The following is a 22,727-nucleotide window of genomic DNA, read 5'->3' as shown; positions in this document are numbered from 1 at the left end:
TTATTTTCTGATGACTTAGGTACCGGTGTAGGGACGGTGGTAAAAATTTCAGTACTAGTATCTAAAATTGAGAATGGAAATGGGGAATGTGTCAAAGAGACAACAACCCGATCATAGAAAAGCAACAGCAGAAGGTCACCAACAGGTCCTCAATGTAGCGAGAAATTCACGCACCCAGAGGCGTCCTTCAGCTGGCCCCTAGTTCAGTGATAATGAACGCCATACTAAACTCCAAATTGTACAAAAGAAACTAAAATTAAAAATGATACAAGACTAACAAAGGCCAGAGGCTCCTGACTTGGGACAGGCGCAAAAATGCGGCGGGGTTAAACATGTTTATGAGATCTCAACCCTCCCCCTATACCTCTAGCCAATGTAGAAATGTTTGTGAATTGGCGACAAAATTGCTGTTGAGTGCATTTGTTATTTGTCTTTTCTGCTGCGTCTGATGACTTTTAGCGCCTGGTGTAAAACAAGAGAAAGTTCTAGTAAATGAAGACGTTTATTTGTTGAAATCAGTAATCAAAGTGCTGCTCAATTATAACACAATAAATTCTAATGCAATTATTTTGTAACAATTGTTCTGATTGGATGACAGCAAGCGTAAAATTCTCTATCTCCTTGTCTGTAACTAAGGAAGCCGACATTTTGAATTTCGGAATGTGTTGACATGTTATTTCTACAATAATAAACAAAAAACTCACTTGTTGCGCCTAAAAATTTTCTTTTTATCAAAATTTATTACATTTTGAAGCGGCAGAGAAGCCAGAAAACGCCCGGTGTTTATGTTTGACGCCGGAAGCATACCTATGACGTCACCTAGTGTAGGGACCAAAGAAGATAACATCTTTTCGCGGAATTTTCTTTAATGAAGATTTTACACTGAAATAATGATTGAAATTTAATTATGAACTTGTTTTGCATTAGAATAGAGATAACTGTATTGTATTTGAAGCTTTGCGGACGTCCATCGGTAGTTTTACTGTCGCAAATACCCGTTTACCTGTCTCCGCGCAATCTCACTTGATAATAAATTTAGAATTTCACAAATGAACTAAATCAAGGAACATAGCTCTTTGCAAATTTTAACTAATCAAATAAAACTTGCCCAAACTCTTTTTTATCAAGTGAAACAGCTTTACAAAACTTTACGTACAGGTTTAATAATACATTATACAACATGTTAAATAAACCGAATCATTTCAACTAAAAAGGATTCTTAATTTTAAATGTTGTGTATAATAATTTGTTACTATGGAAACAATAAACTTTTAAAATTAATAAAATCTTTGTCACAGTGTATGTAAAGTGCGGATCCTAAAATATCATTTTTACTGTATATGCCATAAATGTCTATTAACACATGGCAAGAGTAAAATCTCTTTGTTCTTACTGTGTTATAATCTGGATAATGCACAGCAAAGGTGTGCATTAACTACCTCAGATATACTGCACAGTTCAAATCTATTTTTATCTTAAGGGGCGGTTCCTGGATTTTAAAAGGGGCGTTATTCTATCAAATTAAAAAAAATATCACCGAGTGTAGCGAGACTAAAGACAAAATTGACGATTTTAAGCTAAAACACGATACTTTGTCCAATCCAAGGGTTAATGACCTGTTCGCCCCCACCCCCGAATCCGCCATCTGCCTTGAAATTACGACAAAGTTGAACTTCGTACAAACATCGTAGTTTCAAAATAGGAAAACGAAAGGTTTCTCAATCCTTTTTTTTTTGTCTACGCTGGGACATAAACTTTTTTTATTATATTTTGTGTACAACGTAAATCTAAATCAGTGTTTTAAAATTAGAAAGATAGTTAAATCAATTTTTGGTAATTTCTGCCCAAAAAAAATGTATCTAAGAATATCCAAATAAAAGAAATCTGATTTGGATTAGTTCCAGACTCAATGGAATTAAAACGACTTTTTGGATAGCTATTCCTATAAAAGGACTATTTTTGGATCGAATTTAATGAGGATCATATTTAAGTTAGTTTCAAAACGGGGATTAGCTGGTTAGCTGGAGATTAATCAGACTTCATTTAGATGGACGTGTCTTAAAAAGTAATACTTTGGATAAAAAGGAAATTGGGCGGGGGGGGGGGGGGGGGGGGGGGGGGGGGTTAAGGTTTTAAAAGAGAAATGAATTTTCTATTTATTTAGCATTTAAAATTTAGGTAATATAACATCTTCCGCGGCTCTTTTTTTCTCTAAGCATATCATTAAGGGAAAGAAATTCAAAAGCAATTTATCTAATTTAAACTCAATAACCCTGCAGTTATTTTTCTTTTCATACACCAATTTGAAAGTACACAATTTGTCAAAGTCTTAATCGTCACCAATTAAATATAAATTGGGAATAAAAATAAACAGACGAACTTTTTTTTACTTTCGAAGAAAATGAAGAAAATTAGTTAAAATGTATATGTTCAGAAATACATAATACTAATAAAACAAAGTAAGAGATGCGAGCGGGTTTTATCGCGCCTAAAGCCATCCAGCTTTGAAATATATACCAAAATAGGTGAATTTTATGACATTTCACGGACTGATCGTGCAGGTGCTTTATAACTAACAGGTAAGATGTTGTTGCAGTACAAAATATTCATTTTAATACAATTAATAAAGTTGTATAACCACGGCTGGTAATCTACACACGCAGAACATTTGGTTCTGCAATGAAAACCGTGAGAGGATTTTCCGGTTGTGCTTGAGTGGAGTAATTGTCACCGCTTCAAAAGGTATGTACATTTCTAAATCTCAATTTTCTTATTCAACTGATCAAAATATTGAAAATCGGAGAATGCTATGCTGTGGTGAATACTTTAACGAAGAGATACATGTATCATTTCCTGTTGTACGTAGAGTTGAACTCCTACAAAATCAGTTGTCCCACGAGAAATTGCATAAAAAAGTGACATTTCAATTTTGAAATGGTTCTATTTACAGACCTACAAGTTCAAATTTAGTTTTTTTTCGTGCAATGGGTATGAATGTTGTTTTTGGCGGCGTATGCGCTGTCCTGTGTTGATAGACGTCTTAATAATTCCAAAAAACATTTTTCCATGAAGTCATGCGTGAGGGGATCGGTTCTGATTGAGGACATCGTGAATGCGTGAGGGGAAGTACAAACATTTTTTTTTTAATCTTTGGCTTTGTGACTTTTGTTGACTCAGTCAATGAATAAATGTGATCAAATCAATGCTGATTAAAAAGCACAGATTTATCCTTATACTTTAATAGACGTAAACTGATCACTGATTCAATGAAATCAAACTATAAATGACTCATAAATTCAGTGGCGGATCCAGAAATTTTCATAAGTGGGGGCCCACTGACTGACCTAAGAGGGGGCCCGCTCCAGTCACGCTTCAGTGATTCCCTATATAAGCAACCAAATTTTTTCCCAAAAAGGGGGGGCCCGGGCCCCCTGGGCCCCCCACTTCTAAATCCGCCTCTGAAATTGTTTGTTCAATTTCAGAAAATGCCATTGTTCAAAGGAAAAAGGAAAAGAGGACTGAAATTGACTCTCTACAAAAAGCCATGGAGATACAAGTTATCCCCGCCCTCGAAGTGAACTAAACCCTCTGGGAACTGTAAAAATCAGTTGAAAAAAGCTTAATGAAAAATCATGTCATACACATTTATGAAAGGAGTTATCTCCCCTAAATTAGTTTATTTAAAAAAAAAGATGATTCTGAAAACATAAAATTTGATATTTGTTTAAATATTTTGATTTATACAATCAATCACCAATTACATATTCTTTATATGAATAAAGTCTAACTATTGAATTGCAAATCTGTCTCCAAATTTGCAGATGTGGGCAAATAATCGGTCTAGTTTTTACTTGTAGCAAGAAAACAAAATCGTTGACAACATTTTTTGTCTTTATTCTTCGTGAAACATATTATTAAACCTAGGTTCCTACAATTATTTCATAATCCAATCTCATAAACTTTTTAAAGCACACTCACATATGTGTTTTTTCATGAACAATGTAGCCAAATTTAGGTAAGCTTCAACGACTCATAGCTTGAATATAAAGATATGATTTGTACCTCCCCTCACGCATTCACGATGTTCTCAATCAGAACCGATCCCCTCACGCATGACTTCATGAAAAAATGTAGTTTTTGGAATTATTAAGACGTCTATCAACACAGGACAGCGCACACGCCGCCAAAAACAACATTCATACCCATTGCACGAAAAAAAACTAAATTTGAACTTGTAGGTCTGTAAATAGAACCATTTCAAAATTGAAATGTCACTTTTTTATGCAATTTCTCGTGGGACAACTGATTTTGTAGGAGTTCAACTCTACGTACAACAGTAAATGATACATGTATCTCTTCGTTAAAGTATTCACCACAGCATAGCATTCTCCGATTTTCAATATTTTGATCAGTTGAATAAGAAAATTGAGATTTAAAAATGTACATACCTTTTGAAGCGGTGACAATTACTCCACTCAAGCACAACCGGAAAATCCTCTCACGGTTTTTATTGCAGAACCAAATGTTCTGCGTGTGTAGATTACCAACCGTGATAACGTATAATATGTTTTGTCATTCAGTTTCTTCATATTTAACTAAATTCCACTATGATGATTTCGTAATGCTAGTCATGTTTACTGTCGAATAATGATACTATTCTTTCATTTTTACTGTGGAGCGAATCATTAGTACTGTATATGCGGTGCATTTTCACTGTATATTTTTTTTTTATCTATTACAGCTCATTTCTTTAAGCATGTAGAGCAAGACTTTAGTTGACTTGCTTGTTTTTCTTTTATTGGATAATCGTTATGATAACACCCAATTTAATTCAAATATTAAAAATACAGGTTAAACTATCATATGCCTAATCATATTGTTTAAAAATCTTATTTACAAAATTTGTATAAACAATTAAACAAACAAAGCAAGCAAGCCAACCAAAGTTTTGCTTTGCATGCATTATGAAATTAGCTGTAAGGCCTTAATTTAGCCGACTTGCTCAAACAATAGATAAAGTAAAAGAAAGATTTGATAAAATTTAACTTACGGAGGAAAGTTTGGTTTTAAAACACTCTAATAAATTCAATAGAAATAACATTTATTTCAAATATACTCCATTTAGTTTCTTATAAAGCGTATAGGGATCTTTATCCTTATTTTTTTTTATCCATTTCCATGACACTTCACCACTAATTACGTACATCTTGATATAGATTGAATCTTTGTTTTCCCGTTTAAAAGGTTTTACACTGGAGCCATTTATAACTTGCTGTTCGGTGTGAGCCAAGACTCCATGTTGAAGACCGTATGTTTACGTATAATGGTCTACTTTTATAAATTGTGACTCGGATGGAGAGTTGTCTCATTGTCACATACGACATCTATATATGGCTCTAAAACGAAACGAGACGGGATAAAAAGGTATAAAAAAATCCACACTACTTTTTTAATATATGTATAATGGGCTTAATATGATTCAGAATAGAGTAAAATAGTGGGTCGCATTTGGGTATAAGCGTGACGCCGGATTGCCGATTTTTTGCAAGCGTGACAGGTGAAAGTCAAATGATTGTGTCGTGAAAAACGAGAAATGAAGTCTAGCGGGACACAGGAATCTGACAAAACAATAAGCGGAATACGGGAATCTGCCAAAACAGTAAGCGGGATCCGGGATCAGAACCCCCCAATGAGACCCCCAGAATAAGACTTTTGTGTATATCAATCCTATTGTTACAGTCATGCCTTCAATAACAAATGTATCCGATGCATGCATTTTTTTTTATATTTTTGGTCCCTTTTTCAATTTTGAGGGGTCCAAATTTAAAGACAAAAGTCCTTTAATATAGATATTTGGGATTCGTTGACATGCTGAATCTAACCGTGTATCTAGTTTGGGGATTTTTTGTCTAGTTGCTGAAACAGCCCACATAGAGTTCCAAAGGGTCTAAAATCAACAAAAATGAATTGTAGCAATCATTTCGTGTACAATTCAATAACCCAAATGTGTATGGTTTTACCTCTGCGGTAGTATCCATTCGCGGATCTAGAATTTTTCATTTTGAGAATCGCTTTTGGTACAAGTTTAAAAAGCTGTATATTTGATGAAGAATGAATGAGGAGTTTGTATTTCAATTTGAAAATACATGTATCATAAATCCTAAAGTCATCAACTAAGTTTTTTCGTTTGTTGCAAGTGCATTTATCACATAATTCTACAATAAAAATTCCTCGCATCTTTGAAAATTCTACATTAATAATGACTGCACTAACAGTGATAATTCATCTATAGCTAAAATGGATCGCTTTCAATAATCGATATGCTATATTATGATGCTTTTATAACACTTATTTGAACTTTAATGCTATGTTTGTATATTATAAAGACATATCACAATGAAAATATGTTAAAACTTATCTTCAAATCACTTAACTTGATATTTTCAAAACATAAACAAATACAGTTTTCCCATGATCCTTTATTCTACAATAGACATACCCGCATATAACAGTAAAAATGAACTAGCTGGATTCGCACTTTATATACACTGTGTCATACTATCAGAGATTTATTAATTTAATCGCATAAAATCATATACCAATATAATGTATTTATGAATAAATTGGTTAGACGTCGCGTACGGTGTTGGTGATAATACGGGTTTTGCTTTCCAGTTCGCCTTTATTGCATTTGTTAGAAGTTTCGGAATTGATAACTATATAAATGTATATATCAAAATGTGCGTAATTAAAAGTAGAAATGGAATATGCCTTAAAATCAATACTTTTATTCATTTTGTTACTCGAATGATCCCTAATAACACTGATTTTGAGCGTGTAGACAAGTAACACCGCGACATATGATCAGCGTTGCTTTGAAGTTATTCTTGTCATTTTTTAAACTTATTAAAAAAAAGTTGCACTGCTAACAAGAGTAGTCTTTGGTGTTAATGGTGTATGTTTTATTTATGACGTCATCGTTAACTGGACGCGTCTGACCAGGACGAAAAGTTCACTTTGTTTTGTGGTCAAGCCGAAAATTGAAAAAAAATATGGATAGGGGTGAAGTTAAGAGTGATTTTTAAAGGTAATTCAAATAGATTATTCCGAAAATGATATATCTTTTTATTCCGTATATAATAAGGAAAAAAAATATAAAAAGTTGTGTTACAACATTTCAAAAGATCGTGGCAGAATTAATGATTTTTTGAAATTTGTATTTCTGTCACAAAACCAAAATCTCGCATATTTTTTGGAGTTCTTCGAAATTCGAACGAATACTGCAGATCCAAACCTCAATTTACATATCCACCCTTCCTGTGTCAAAATTATAAAATAAATATACAACTTTCTATGTCTTCAATTAGTAATTATTGTTTAAATTATGTCCTAAATTGTTCATTTTATTAAATCCGTTGAAATGTCACACTAGCCGTTTTCTGACGTTTTGGCGTATTTGTGAAGTGTCTTATGAAAAGTAATAGGCAGTTGCAGTCTTTTCTACGATATGAAATTTTATTCAAACGTGAAAACTTTTTTTTTTAAGTGTATGAAAAAAAATGATGTCGAAGTTTTAAGAGAAAATATCGGAAAACTAGAGGCTCTCAAGAGCCTGTGTCGCTCACCTGTTAATGTGTTTACTGATGTCGGCCATCTTTGTTGGTAGGCGGGGTCATTAGACACTCTTTTTAAAAATAGATACCCTAGTATTATGATTGTGGCCAAGCCGTTTGGTTAAATTTGGCCAAGTAGTTTTAGAAAAGATTTTTATACAAGTTACAAAAATGAGGAAAAGTTGTTTAATATTGACTCTAAAGGGCAATAACTCCTTAGGGGGTCCTCTAACAATTTTGATCATTCTGACTTATTTGTAGATCTTACTTTGCTGAACATTATTGCTGTTTACAGTTTATCTCTATCTATAATAGTATTCAAGATAATAACCAAAAACTGCAAAATTTTCTTAAAATAACCAATTTAAGGCAGCAACCCAACAACAGGTTGTCCGATTCAACTGAAAATTTGTGAGGGGATATATCTTATTCTGATGGACATTAAAATCTTGAAAGATTTGCCCTAAATGTCTTGGTTTCAAAGATATAAAGCAAAAACTGCATTTTACCACTATGTTCTAATTTTAGCCATGTCGGCCATTTTGTTTGGTAGGCTGGGTCATCGGACACATTTTTTAAACTATAAACCACAATGATAATTGTCGCCAAGTTTGATTAAATTTGGCAAAGTAGTTTTAGAGAAGAAGATTTTTAGAAAAGTTACAAAAAATGATGAAAAGTTGTTAAAAATTGACTATAAAGGGCAATAACTCCTTAAGGGGTCGACTGGCAATTTTGGTCATGTGACTTATTTGTAGGTCTTACTCTGCTGAACATTATTGCTTTTTACAGTTTATCTCTATCTATAATAGTATTCAAGATAATAACCAAAAAATGCAAAATTTCCTTAAAATAACCATTTCAGGGGCAGCAACCCAACAACATGTTATCAGATTCGTCTGAAAATTTCAGGGCAGATAGATCTTCACCTGATAAACAATTTTACCCCATGTCAGATTTGCTCTAAATGCTTTGGTTTTTGAGTTATAAGCCAAAAACTGCATTTTACCCCTATGTTCTATTTTTAGCCATGGCGGCCATCTTGGTTGGTTTGACGGGTCACGCCACACATTTTTTAAACTAGATATCCCAAGGATGATTGTGGCCAAGTTTGGTAGAATTTGGCCCAGTAGTTTCAGAGGAGAAGATTTTTGTAAAAGTTTACGGACGACGGACGACGGACGCAGGACGACGGACGACGGACGCCAAGTGATGAGAAAAGCTCACTTGACCTTTCAGGTCAGGTGAGCTAAAAATTAAACGCGATCTTTTTGTTTTTGTCTAGTCAAAATGTCACAAAACGCCGTTTTTTTTACATTTTTGTTACAAGTATGATAAGTCATATTATACAGTTTTGGAGGAGGGAATTTGAAATTATAATAGCACAAAAAATACTATATAACATTAAAATCTACTGTTAAGGGATTTTTTTTGAACCCATTTTCGATAACATGTCGGAAGTATTAACGACACAGTCAGCGACTGCTTTTGTCTAGTCATAATGTCACACCATGCTTTTTTACTTGTTTTGACGTTACGTTCTGTAAAACCTAACGTCGAAAATTGCGGAAGCCTTTACGTGCCATGCTAATTAACTTTTTCCAATTTGATATATATAGAATAACCATACATTGTCTCGAAATATCAATGTTATTTGTACAAGGCTTAGAAACAGGTAGAAAGCGAGGCTGTGCCGAGCATTTCTACCTGTTTCGAGCCGAGTACAAATAACCGATAGATATTTTGAGACAATGTATGGTTATTCTTTATATACTGCAACTCTTATAAGTGTTCTAAATGAAGTATTTAGGGTAAAAACCATCATTTTTTAATTTGGAGCGGACGACGTAAAATGTCCGCGAACCTGTATGTTTTATTGACGTCATAAATAAAACTCTACGGAAACGCATTGTCAACGTCATAAACAAGGTGATATACGGTCAGTGACTGTATATCACATATGAATATACAGTCAATGCAATTTGACTGCTCAAATAGGACAGCTGCTGTATATAACGAATTATGAATGTGATATAACAGATTATGAATTTGATATATATAGAATAACCATACATTGTCTCGAAATATCAATGTTATTTGTACAAGGCTTAGAAACAGGTAGAAAGCGAGGCTGTGCCGAGCATTTCTACCTTTATCGAGCCGAGTACAAATAACAGATTGATATTTCGAGACAATGTATGGTTATTCTTTATATACTGCAACTCTTATAACTGTTCAAAATGAAGTATTTAGGGTAAAAAACGTCATTCTTTTATTATGAGCGGACAACGTAAAATTGCCGCGAATCTGTATGTTTTATTGACGTCATAAATAAAACTCTACGGAAACGCATTGTCAACGTCATAAACAAGGCGATATACGGTCAGTGACTGTATATCACAAATAAATATACAGTCAATGCAATTTGACTGCTCAAATAGCACAGCTGCAGTATATAACAAATTATCAATTTAATATAACAGATTATCAATTTGGTATAACAAATTATCAATTTGATATAACAGATTATCAATTTGATATAACAAATTATCAATTAGAAATAACAAATTGTCAATTTGATATAACAAATTGTGAATTTCTCTACCAATAGTATGATTTAATTATAATAATGAGATTGTTTGAAACATTGCGTTACCCAAATTGGGCATTTTTTTGTGTCTTGATTCATTGTTTATCTGACGTCCAGCGACAAATATGTCATTGAATGCTTATTCAAAACTTTCTTAACAGGTTTAATGTTTCTGAAACCCTCTCCCTCCCCTTTTATCTATTATTTGAGGTAGTTGGGGGACTAGTTTGAAGGTTCTCTATTCAGTACATGGGACCTGGTGTCTTAGAACGAACGTTTATAATAGAAAAAGGATAAATTTATATTGCACATTTGCAAATCAGAAAGAATGGATAGTGTGTTTCTAGAGACATAGGAACATGCAAGGATAAAAAATACTGGCATGCTTCTTCATCAATTTCGATGGGCACATACAAGGATAAATGAAACATCTTTAAGTTCATCCTTGCATTTTTATGCCCCACCTACGATAGTAGAGGGGCATTATGTTTTCTGGTCTGTGCGTCCGTTCGTTCGTTCGTCCGTTCGTTCGTTCGTTCGTTCGTTCGTTCGTCCGTCTGTCCCGCTTCAGGTTAAAGTTTTTGGTCGAGGTAGTTTTTGATGAAGTTGAAGTCCAATCGACTTCAAACTTGGTACACATGTTCCCTATGATATGATCTTTCTAATTTTAATGCCAAATTAGAGATTTTACCCCAATTTCACGGTCCACTGAACATAGAAAATGATAGTGCGAGTGGGGCATTCGTGTACTGAGGACACATTCTTGTTCTTTATATATTTGTTTTAATATTTATTTTGTTTGTACACTTTTTATTAAAAAACAAAGACCCTTGCGCGAGATCTAGAAGAGAAAACCCATGCACAATCAGTACAATACTGTTGATAAAGTTGCTGATTTTTCTCTTTATCTTGTCTAGATTATGGAGCACATTCGCCTATACATTGTATTTTTATATATGTTGTTGTTTGCAATTTGATGATAGTATCAAGAAAAAAGTAAATAGCTGAGCGACAACTATAGAATTACTTTTATTTCCATGATGAACCAAAGTGAACATATAATTATACATACAACTTTAATATTAAACCAGCATAAATTAATGCTCGTGGTTTTAGCATTATTCAACTAGGAAAGTTTTCGCTAAAATGGGCTATCGAAAATACAGCTGAACGGATTAATCCTGCGCTAAAATAGGCTCTAACGTCTGCGCTAAAATGTCACATAGTAGTTTTGCGCTAAAATTATCTATAGTTGAGATTAAATTTCTTTTTGTTTATGAAATTGGCAAATTTGATTAAATTAATTTTATTGTGGTTAATTTTGAATTTGCTTTCAACTGTTGATTCTTTTAACATTTAATACAGGCGATGAAACAAACGATTCAACTAATAAAATTTTTATTCGGAAATTATCAAAAGCGTATAAAAGAATAAGCCCTTGACACCATTTGCGAGTATGATGGTCTTGTGAAACAATGATAGTCCGTCGGCAGGGGGCGATAAATGACTGACCCGTGTTTTATTAAGAGAGAGCAATATCTCTTGCACATAAAATTCACCCTTTTAGATTTCGGAAAGAGCAGGCTAAGGCTACAAGGAAGCACTCGCACCCTTAAAGTTGAAACGGATTAATATAAGTTGTAATAACCTGTTTAACAATCCACTATAAATAAATATGTTTACACTAAAAGAAAAAGCAGCAGAAAAGAAAGTGGTTTAAACTTTTTTTTCAAATATCCTGTTTCAATCAAAAGAAAGAGAAAATATCTTTGCTCCGAGGGGATACTAATATAAATGAAAATTATTTTTCCGTTTTAATTTAACTGTACTTGAAAAAAATGTGTGCCACTTTTGCATTTCGGTTTTATACGTAGCAAGTCAAGCAAACCGCTCATATAAATTATGCTGTACGATTGAGCTGCACGAAATAAAAAAAAAGTACGACGTTATTTATACAATGCATGAAAAATAACGTCTAAATAACGTTACCAAAACTAACACCAACACCGTACGCGACGTCTATGTAAAATAACCTTGCATAATGCTTCAAAAGTATTTACTCTTTTTGCAAAATATTAAAATAAAGAATATACCCATGTTGCTTAGCAACAAACATGTACATCTGTCACGAGTTCCGTGTATGTGTGTAATACAATAAAATTAACTAAATTCAATTTAAATATAAGTTCTTAAGTCAATACACCTTATCGCTATTTGTCCGCCATTGCTGGATATCACACAGGTTCCCGTAAAATGTTGACGTCATAAAACAAATTATAGTAAAATTATGAATTGCCAAAGACAAATGTCCAGGGGAGATAATTTGTAATCTTTATTTGCCGGGAGAAATGTCTTTTGTTGAAAAAGCAATGATTATAGAGTTAAATCGAAAGCTAAATAACATAGACATGAAACCTTATTTTCTTCTTTATTATTCTATAAGTTGTGTTTTTATATTTTGTATATAGATTATATTAAGTTCATAAATTAGGTTTTGGAAAGCGACACTTGTCCGCAGGATTTCAGTTTGTTTACAAAATTGTTTGAACATTTGAATACACCTTATCGCTACTATCACGAGTTCCGTGTATGTGTGTAATACAATAAAATTAACTAAATTCAATTTAAATATAAGTTCTTAAGTCAATACACCTTATCGCTATTTGTCCGCCATTGCTGGATATCACACAGGTTCCCGTAAAATGTTGACGTCATAAAACAAAATATCTGACGCCACAATGGAAAAATGATTGTTGTTGACGTCAAAAGTTCAAGCGGCCGGGTCAGCCGGGATTAGCGATAAGGTGTATTCAAATGTTCAAACAATTTTGTAAACAAACTGAAATCCTGCGGACAAGTGTCGCTTTCCAAAACCTAATTTATGAACTTAATATAATCTATATACAAAATATAAAAACACAACTTATAGAATAATAAAGAAGAAAATAAGGTTTCATGTCTATGTTATTTAGCTTTCGATTTAACTCTATAATCATTGCTTTTTCAACAAAAGACATTTCTCCCGGCAAATAAAGATTACAAATTATCTCCCCTGGACATTTGTCTTTGGCAATTCATAATTTTACTATAACAACTCTTATCCTGATTTAGAGTAATTTCTCGCAATTTGATTGGCTGATATTGTCCTAATAAATTTCAGTACAATTTTTTATCACGTCAATTGGAATTATCTCCCTTGTACCATTGACTTAATAAAAAAAAAAGAAATTCGGAGTTTCTTCCCTTTTGTTTATTTACGTCTGCAAGATGGCGACTGGAGGGTAACACGAATGACCGAATAACACTGTTATTATCCGAATAACACATGTAATGACCGAATAACTCTTCAAATATCAATATTAACACATTTGAGTGACTTTTAAACATATATTATTGAATAAAATTATAATAGAAGTGTATTTTATAACCTAAAAATGATTTACAAGTTGCAGGTAAGTTAATATTGATCATTATAAATTTATGGATATCGGTGTGTACTTCCAAGATGGCGACCAAGGAAATCATATAGAATGAATAAAAGAAAGATTGCATACAATCCCTCAACGTGTTCATCTTAGACTACCAAAGTGGAGCCCTCACGCCACGTCAAGGCAATGAACAATGTGAGGGTGTGCCTTTTTAAAATAAAATATGGAATAGTAAACTGTTTAAATTAGATTTTGTTTTAATTTTAGTTAGTTATTAAAAAAATTATTATCTTTATCATATTATTATATTCCGCGAAAATACTTTATTTAGAATTTATTGTAAAAAAATTATAACTACTAAGATATCCTGCACAAGGCACCGGCTTATCTGTCATAGTCCGCGAAAATACTTTATTTAGAATTTCATACTTGCAAGAAAATATTTGTAAACTGTGTTCTTCATATTTTACCGTAAATATGATGAACATTTTGGTACATGGGCATAGCTATGTTGAGAATTTGAGACGTTTGTGTGAGAATAGGCGTAAACCCCATACTTGGGAGAACCCGTCTAATGCTCATGGGAAGGTCTCTGTTTAAATGCATGGTTATCCTGGTGCCACTTTCAAGAGATTAACTGAAGCAATTGAGGCTGGCTTGTTTGTGCATTATAGTCCACATGTGGTTATTTGTCAAATAGGTAGCAATGATTGTGACAGATATTCTTTTGATGAGACTGCCTTCAGAACAGACATGAATATTTTCATTTATGCTTGTCTTTCGAGAGGAGTATCAGTGGTATTCATGTCAGTTATGAAGCGGTCTGGGCCTTGGTATTGCACTCCCGATGATCATACAGTTCGCCGAGAGATAGTGAACAAAATGATGAAAAGCATAGCTCTTGAAAATCATTTTGTACATTATTTCAAGCCAACTAATGTTTATCGGGTGGAATACGAAGCTCGTGACGGGGTACATTTCACTGAAGATGGTTACCGTGCCTTCTTAGTAGCTTTGAGGAAGTCGGTCAGTTGGTTTATTAACAAAGTTAGCAAATGAACTGAAATATTTTCTCAATGACTCCACGTGAAATGTATTTTGTTTAAGAAGAAGAATTTTTTTTTTAACATCGAATGACTAAAATAATCCAAAAGTTCTTACATATTTTTAATTTTAAATTATAATTTGCCAGAAGAAAGCTTTTGTAACAGGAAAACTCAAATCAACTTTAAATACTTTTTTTTAAATAATTAGGTCTTTCCACTTTTCCGTGGAAAGACCTATTGGATTTCTTCTGATTATTATTATTTTTTTTTTTTTTTCTTCCGCCTAATTTTTTTCCTTCGCTGTTTTTTTGTTTCGAAAGATGTCGCTTGGATTTTTGGAATATGATATCGAACAGTTTATACGCTTTTGAAACCAACTCGTTTTAACCGAATACTTTCCCAAATAAGAGTTATCTCCCCGAACAATGTTTTTCTTGTTATCTCTAAGGCTTCGCAACCGTATAAGAAACAGACAAATTTATTTTTCCAAATTGCTCGTTATATCCTCAGGATGTTCTGTTTTATTTTGACAGAAGCCGTATATAGATTCCATATGAGAGTTATCCCCCCTTTTATGTTTGATATAAGAATTTGCATTTCTAACTGGTAAACCATAAGTGATAGAGACCTAGGGTCTTTTGATTTGAGGTCCTTGGTCCAAAAAAATGAAAATAAGGTCAAGGTCAAAGGTCAAGGTCATATTATAAATTTTGATTTTGGCTTATTTTCACTCATTTTCAAAAGCCGTATAACTTTTCGACAAATTATTTTTACTAAATTGTTAGTTGCGACATGTGGTAACACGTAGATTTTAGTCGCAATAGTACGTAGACATTTGATGCCAGTTTTGCCCCCTTTTATATCTAATATTAGTTGTAAGGTAATACAACTCATTAACTATGTATAGTAGAGGCCTAGAGTCTTTTGATTTGAGGTCCTTGGTTGATGACCTCGAAATTGAGCTCAAGGTCATAGGTAAATGTAACGTTCTAGATTTTGACCTTTGCTTTTACCTCATATGTATACATGATCAAGACTTGGGACTTTTTAAATTAGGTTGCAAGCAATGTGATCTAGAAAAAGACAACCGGAAGTGACCTTTTGTAAACCGGAAGTAGCTATATTTTGTACTTCATTGATGGAAAAGTATATAGAACCATATATTTTTGTAATCAGTGTCACTTTAACTATCAAACTATACCGGAAATAACATCGTTTGAACCGGAAGTAAACAATTATCTCCCTTATCTATATCTTTTTCCATAGAAACCATACATTTTTGGAATTAGCGTTCAATAAGCTGTCATTTGACGGTACAATTGACATTTAAAACCAAATTTTAATATTTCCATATAAAAAAAGGTCTCAACTGGTGGAAAGACCATCAATGGTTCTCTGAACAATTGGTTTTTAATTTTAAATAATTTTATTTTAAATAATCAAAAATTATTGGTGAAACATTGAACATTATTACCCTTTCACAGAAAGCTAACATAGGATGTACATATTGTATATAGTTGTAAATATTTATTTGTGTTCTTTTTTTCATTTTTATAATTATTGGTGTTGGTAATGCAGTCTTGGTAAACCAAGACAGTCACAAGCCTGTTTAATGCAGAGTGTCCATACTGTAATATTATATGTTATTCAGGTCTCAGACAGGGTATATACTTTGACATTCCCGGCTTAGAGTTTATATCCCCTGAGCCGAAGGCGAAGGGGATACAAGCCCTAAGCCGGGAATGTCACAGTATATACCCTTTCTGAGACCTGAATTACACATATATTACGGATTACCCCTGACTTAATGTTATTTTCCAGTGCAGGTATTTGTTGACAACACATATTGAATAACCCAACCTGATATGTTCGGCATACAATGTACGTGAAGGATTTTCTAATTTGCTGTGAACATAATTTTATCGTGTATGTAATAATTTTTATTTCATATCGGTTAAGAATAAGCTTTTATTATTGGATAAAAAGGGGCCACATGACATTCATTATTCTTCAGTAATAAATTCAATCGATCATTAACAGAACAAAACGGACTAGAAAACCGGTCGTTAACCAACTTTTACATGTTAATGACCGATGGGGCGTGGTTTCCGTCTGATAATGACCGTTGGGGCGTGGTTTCTCTGTTAATGACCGGTTGGGCGTGGTTTCTCTGTTTAGAAGAGAGATGTCCCTGTAATAAAACATTTTCCTGTTTTCAATACTATATTTAAGTTGTTGAATTGTTTATTATATGTTTTCATTAATTATAAAATTATAGAGAACTTGATTAATGAAAAATTGAACTAAAATTAATGGCAGTATTACTTTACAGAGGGAAAATAATGACGTGCTTCAGTCAATAATACATTTTTGATACAAAATCACGCAATTAACACTTTTAATACTTTAATTTCAGGGCCGTAACTAGGGATCGATTTCAGGGGAGGCAGGGGTTTTTGGCCGCCGATTGAGGCCCCAAGAGAATAGCTTAAAATGACCCGTTTTCCTTCGATTTCCTTACTTTAAGACTCATCAGTGTTGCTTGAACCTGATAGCAATTTTTATGCAAAAACAAACTGAGATTGCTGTTCGGGGTGAGCCAAGGCTCCGTCTTCAAGGTCGTACTTTTAACTATAATTATTAACATTAAATACATTGTGACCGCCGATTTTTCTCTCTCAATAAAATGGCGAAAAAAAGACGTTTTCCTTCGATTTCCTTACTTTACGACTCATCAGTAATGCTTGCACCTGGGAGCAATTTGTTTTGCAAACAATTATTATCTGTATTTAAAGATATTTTTGTTAGAAATCAAACTGGTATGTTAAAAAACCCATATAAAAAAAAGCAAGGTAATAGAACGCAAGAATATTTTTTTTTATCGAGGACCTTGAATTTCAATATCATAGTTTGAAAGCTGAACAGACATGTATAGAACTACAACGAATGGGAGTGTTTAACTACTAATGGCATTGACCATAATGTTCTCGTACGATCGGGAGACGTACTGTCTGACTAGACACGTTAAAAAAATTATCCAACAGCTGATTCAGCCGGTAACGAATTTCCGATATCATAAAAGATTCACAAAAGTCGATTTGAAAAGCTCACTAGAGCTTGTGTTTATGTAGTTTATTGAATATCGACTCTAAATAAAACTTCGAATCTTGACAATACAAAGGGAACTTCCTCTGCTTAATTGAGCCCCTAAACATGGTAAATAAAAGTGATTAGTTAACTTTTAATTAAACTTACCGAAAGCAAAGTTTCATATGCGTTCTCGTACGACATAGGAAATACTGAATAACAGATGGATGGCCAGACGAAATAAAAAACTAAAACAAATTCTGAAATGGTTCACTTTCGATAAAAAATCCTGAAAATGACAGATACAGTGTATATATCACGTATCACGATAACACTGTTATAACTGTAAACGTGTGTTGTTAATAATACAAATTCAAGTTCTTCGTGTACATATTGTCAATATTTCTTTTTATTACTTCAAAAAAAAAAAAAATTGGTGCAGAAAATTCAGGGGAGGCAGTTGCCTCCCCTGCCTCATAGGTAGTTACGGCCCTGACTTAGTGAAAGATTGTCTTCTTTGAAATTAAAAATTAAAATTTTTATTTTAATCTTCTTGTTCCATGTTTTGTTCTCTATTAATAATATAAAAACTCAATTTCACGTTTATATACCTTATAATAAACGATCAAGTATAATATTTTTTTAATTAAATTTGAATTGAATATGTGAAAATTCTTAATTACATTTTATTTAATGTTGAGTAAATTGTTATGAAAAGTAATTAGTGATTGGAGTAATTGCATTGCTTTGATGTACTGGTTAAATTTTCAAATCCTTGGAAGCTTAAAACGTTTTGGGCAGACGACGGATGATTCGCGGGATGAAGAGATGATGGACAAACGGCTTAAAATAAATGCAGCAAACACACTAAGATCAAACAAAAAGGCCGGGAACACCCTCAGGGAATATTTGAGAGAATCAGAAATGGACATAAGATTTGAGGAATATGATGAAGTTCGCCTGAATGAAATATTGCCATTTATTGGGGAAATTTTATATGAATGCAAGAAAACCAGACGGTAACCACTACAAGATTTCGTCACTTGAAAACATTCGATATGGATTGAATAGATATTTAAGGTCGCCCCCTTACAACAAAACATTTAGCATAATAAAGGACGCTGCATTTAACGATGCAAATGTAAATTTCAAAGCAGCGACTTCAGAACTGAAAAGAATGGGTTTCGGTACCACTGATCACTATCCCAGTATCAATGAAACTGACCTGATCAAGTTGTACAGTTCAATCTATTGTGCAACAAATACTCCATCTGGCTTGTACACAAAAGTACAATTTGACATAAGAATGTACTTTTGCAGGAGGGGACAGGAGAACATGCATTTGATGACAAAAACAACTTTTGGTGTAGAGACGGACCCTGCCACAGGACTAAAGGTTGTACGAAAGATGCCTTTAAGATGGAGGATGAGATGACAAAAAACCACAGGGAAACTGACAAAGAAGAGAGTTCGGGAGTCATGCCAGAAGTGAAAGGTAAAATAATTTTAACCTCTTTTTTAATATTAAAATAAAACATATTGCCATTATTGGGTGTAATAAATTATATAGGCAATACTTGTCTTAATACAGAAGAAAAGTATCGGGTCATTCAAATTTATAACATCAGAAAACTGGGCCGATAAATAATTATTTACCTAAAGGAACAGCTTACAGGTTAAAAAATTAAACATTCATGTACGTTTACTTTTATAAATTGTTATTTGAATGGAGAGTTGTCCGATTGGCACTCATACCACATCTTCCTATATCTATATACGTTATTTGCCATGGTGTTATCATAATGTTCATCATTTAATTTCAACATTTATCATATACTTAGACTAAATAACATATGATTTTTACTGTATGATAATAACATTAAATTAACGTAAACTCCATATTTTACGAATTGGTGCTCAGCGGGCTGATATGAAAAGTTTATCACATGCTTCAATTGTTATCACATGCCTTTCCGTAACGTTATCACATGGCATTCCGGTGATACTCGGTAAATTCCGGAAAATACACCTCAATGCTACGTTTTCAGTGAAAAACATTACAAAGTAGTGTACAAAACAATTATTTGAATACTGGAAAGTAAATTGTGTAAAATAATAAAATTGAATTAAAAAAAAATATATTAAATAAATGCATTTTTTAAGTTTTTCTGAAACATAATTTAGAAAGTTACTTTAAAAAAGTTGACTTTTCCAAACAATGTTCATTATGTATATTGTTGAGGGGGAGGACAGGGGTAAGGGAGAAAGGGAGAAAGGGGGTAGGAGAAAGGAGAAAGGGGGTGGGAGAAAGGAGAAAGGGGGTAGGAGAAAGGAGAGGAAGGCTGGGAGAAAGGAGAAAAAGTTGGAGAAAGGAGAAAAAATAAAATATCTCTCCTTTTAAAAAATTTTCTAATATTTCACGAAAAAATATCTCAAAAGGAGATGTTTTATTCTAATGGGAGAAAGGAGAACGGGGGTAGGAGAAAGGAGAAGAGGGGTGGGAGAAGGGAGAAGGGTACCCCCTGTCCTCCCCCTCATTGTTGAATTATTATTTTTTTGTCGATTCGTCCATATTAAAATGTGTTTTTTTTTCTCTCTGTTGAGGCATATGATCTAAAAGTTTCATATTGAATGTATTTAATTTTGGGTCCGACGTCCGTGAACTTTTTACTCTTTCAACTTCTTTTCGGGAACCACGTAACAGGATCAATATATGAATCTGTTATTTTTCTCTACTGTTGAAGCATATGATAAAAAGATCATAACATGTCATTTTTCATATCGCATGTATTATCAGCCCTCGGTCAATATCAGCCCTCGAGCCATGCGGCTCTTGGGCTGATATTGAACCTAGGGCTGATAATACATGCGATATGGAAAATGACATGTAATAATCTGATAATACATGTACATGTACATGTACATACATATATATAGCTATTGAATAATAAACACAGACAGTACGAGAACATGCATAATAATAATTTCAAAACACAAAAATCATTCACATTTATTAACATGATTAAGACTAATAAATATCACAATATTAACCAAATATATTAAATCTTGTTTTCTAAAATAAAAAAATAAAAAATATGATGACTATACAATACATGTACCCCTTTTATTTGCAGATTCACCTTATTGCCCTGTGAGCTCATTCGAAATGTATGTGTCAAAGCTTAATCCAGAAAACAACAGATTATGGCAGAGACCTCGGTCCAGTTTTTACAGTACAGATGATACCTGGTACTGCAATGAACCAGTCGGAGAAAAGAAGTTAACAGTTTTCATGTCCGATCTTAGTAAAAGTGCTAACCTATCACAGATTTATACAAATCATTCTATTAGGGCTACAGGTGCTACAATTTTATCAAATAATATGTATGGTCCAGCCCAGATTATGGCCGTCACTGGACATAAAAGTGTCCAATCCCTAACTGTGTATCAACGGGTTGGTAATTCAGAGAAAATTAAAATGGGTCAGACATTGTCAGACAATTTAGTCAAGAAAAATAATGCAATGCCAGCAATTTCTTTTACAGCAATTCTTGCATTGCCAGCTCCTGAACCAGTTTCATGTAATCAGCTGGCATTGCCTATCACAGAAAGCAGTGCAAATGCAAATGAAAATATTCAAAGGGCAGGAGGTAGAATTGACTTTTTGAAATATCTAGATGGACTTGACCTTGCTGATGTTTTCGGTGAATACAAAGAAAACAGATGTGTTCAAAACAATGTGAAGTCTGAAACACGTACATGTATGCAGTCAAATCCTGTCGTATTTAATGACTGCAAATTTACAATAATCCACAATTTAACAATCAACAAATGACACTTAAATTTCATGGTGGAAAATACACTTTGTTAATTGAAATAATTGGTTGATAAAACTGTTCTAAGAGTTTGTGATATTTAATATTTTAATTTTTCAGGAATTAACTTTTGCATACAAGAATATGTGAAATATTCATTTACATTATATATTATATACAATTGTTATTAAATGTTAATGTTAAATGGTTTTATTTATTGGCAGTATATTTCTATCAAACAACAGTATTCAGTAGACAAAACAGACACAAAAAAAATTTTTGACACTTATTATTCATGTACTTTTCACTACAGTGCTGGGTAAATATAAATATATGAATCAAACTTGCATAATGTTAGTTTTGTATTGCTGTTCTTCATCATAAAGTTATATTGCCTCTTAATATGAAACAAAACCAAAATTTAGATATGTTAGATATTCATGTATTTTGGATTCCAACTTGTCATAAATTTACCTTACTGATATGGAAAAACGATAGATTTTATATAGATATCAGGTTAAATTTGTTACACAGTGTGCCTATACAGAATTAATAATGGAAAAAACATAAGCAAGTGGTGTTATAGCAAAATCAGGATAAATTCGTTACACAGTGTGCAATTGTCCTAATACGGAATTTATCGCCTCACCCGATATGAATTTTATTGACCCGATAAATTCCTGTATTAGGACAATTGCACACTGTGTAACTAATATTCCACAACCTCACTTAGCTTTGTCCCAAAGCTTGAATTTGAAACATCATCTGAACAGATAGAATAAGAATGATAATTATATACATACATGTTTAAAGAATGAAGATAAGTATGATAACATATAAAACAAGGATTTATTTAATACTGGAAACTACTTTTAAAAATGGAATGTCAATTTTTATGCCCCACCTACGATAGTAGAGGGGCATTATGTTTTCTGGTCTGTGCGTCCGTTCGTCCGTCCGTCTGTCTGTCCCGCTCCAGGTTAAAGTTTTTTGGTCAAGGTAGTTTTTGATGAAGTTGAAGTCCAATCGACTTCAAACTTAGTACACATGTTCCCTATGATATGATCTTTCTAATTTTAATGCCAAATTAGAGTTTTTACCCCAATTTCACGGTCCACTGAACATGGAAAATGATAGTGCGAGTGGGG

General features: G+C 33.1%; 1 pseudogene; it reads left to right on the top strand.

Moving 5' to 3' along the window:
* The first annotated feature begins 17,938 nt into the window (after positions 1-17,938).
* On the top strand, positions 17,939-21,926 carry LOC143072501 (uncharacterized; annotated as a pseudogene).
* Positions 21,927-22,727: the final 801 nt, after the last annotated feature.

This window comes from Mytilus galloprovincialis, chromosome 4 (genome assembly GCF_965363235.1).
Source record: "Mytilus galloprovincialis chromosome 4, xbMytGall1.hap1.1, whole genome shotgun sequence".
In the NCBI taxonomy this organism is placed as follows: Eukaryota; Metazoa; Mollusca; class Bivalvia; order Mytilida; family Mytilidae; genus Mytilus; species Mytilus galloprovincialis.
The sequence above is the reverse complement of the archived record's forward strand: the minus strand, read 5'-3'. Positions and strand labels throughout refer to the sequence as shown.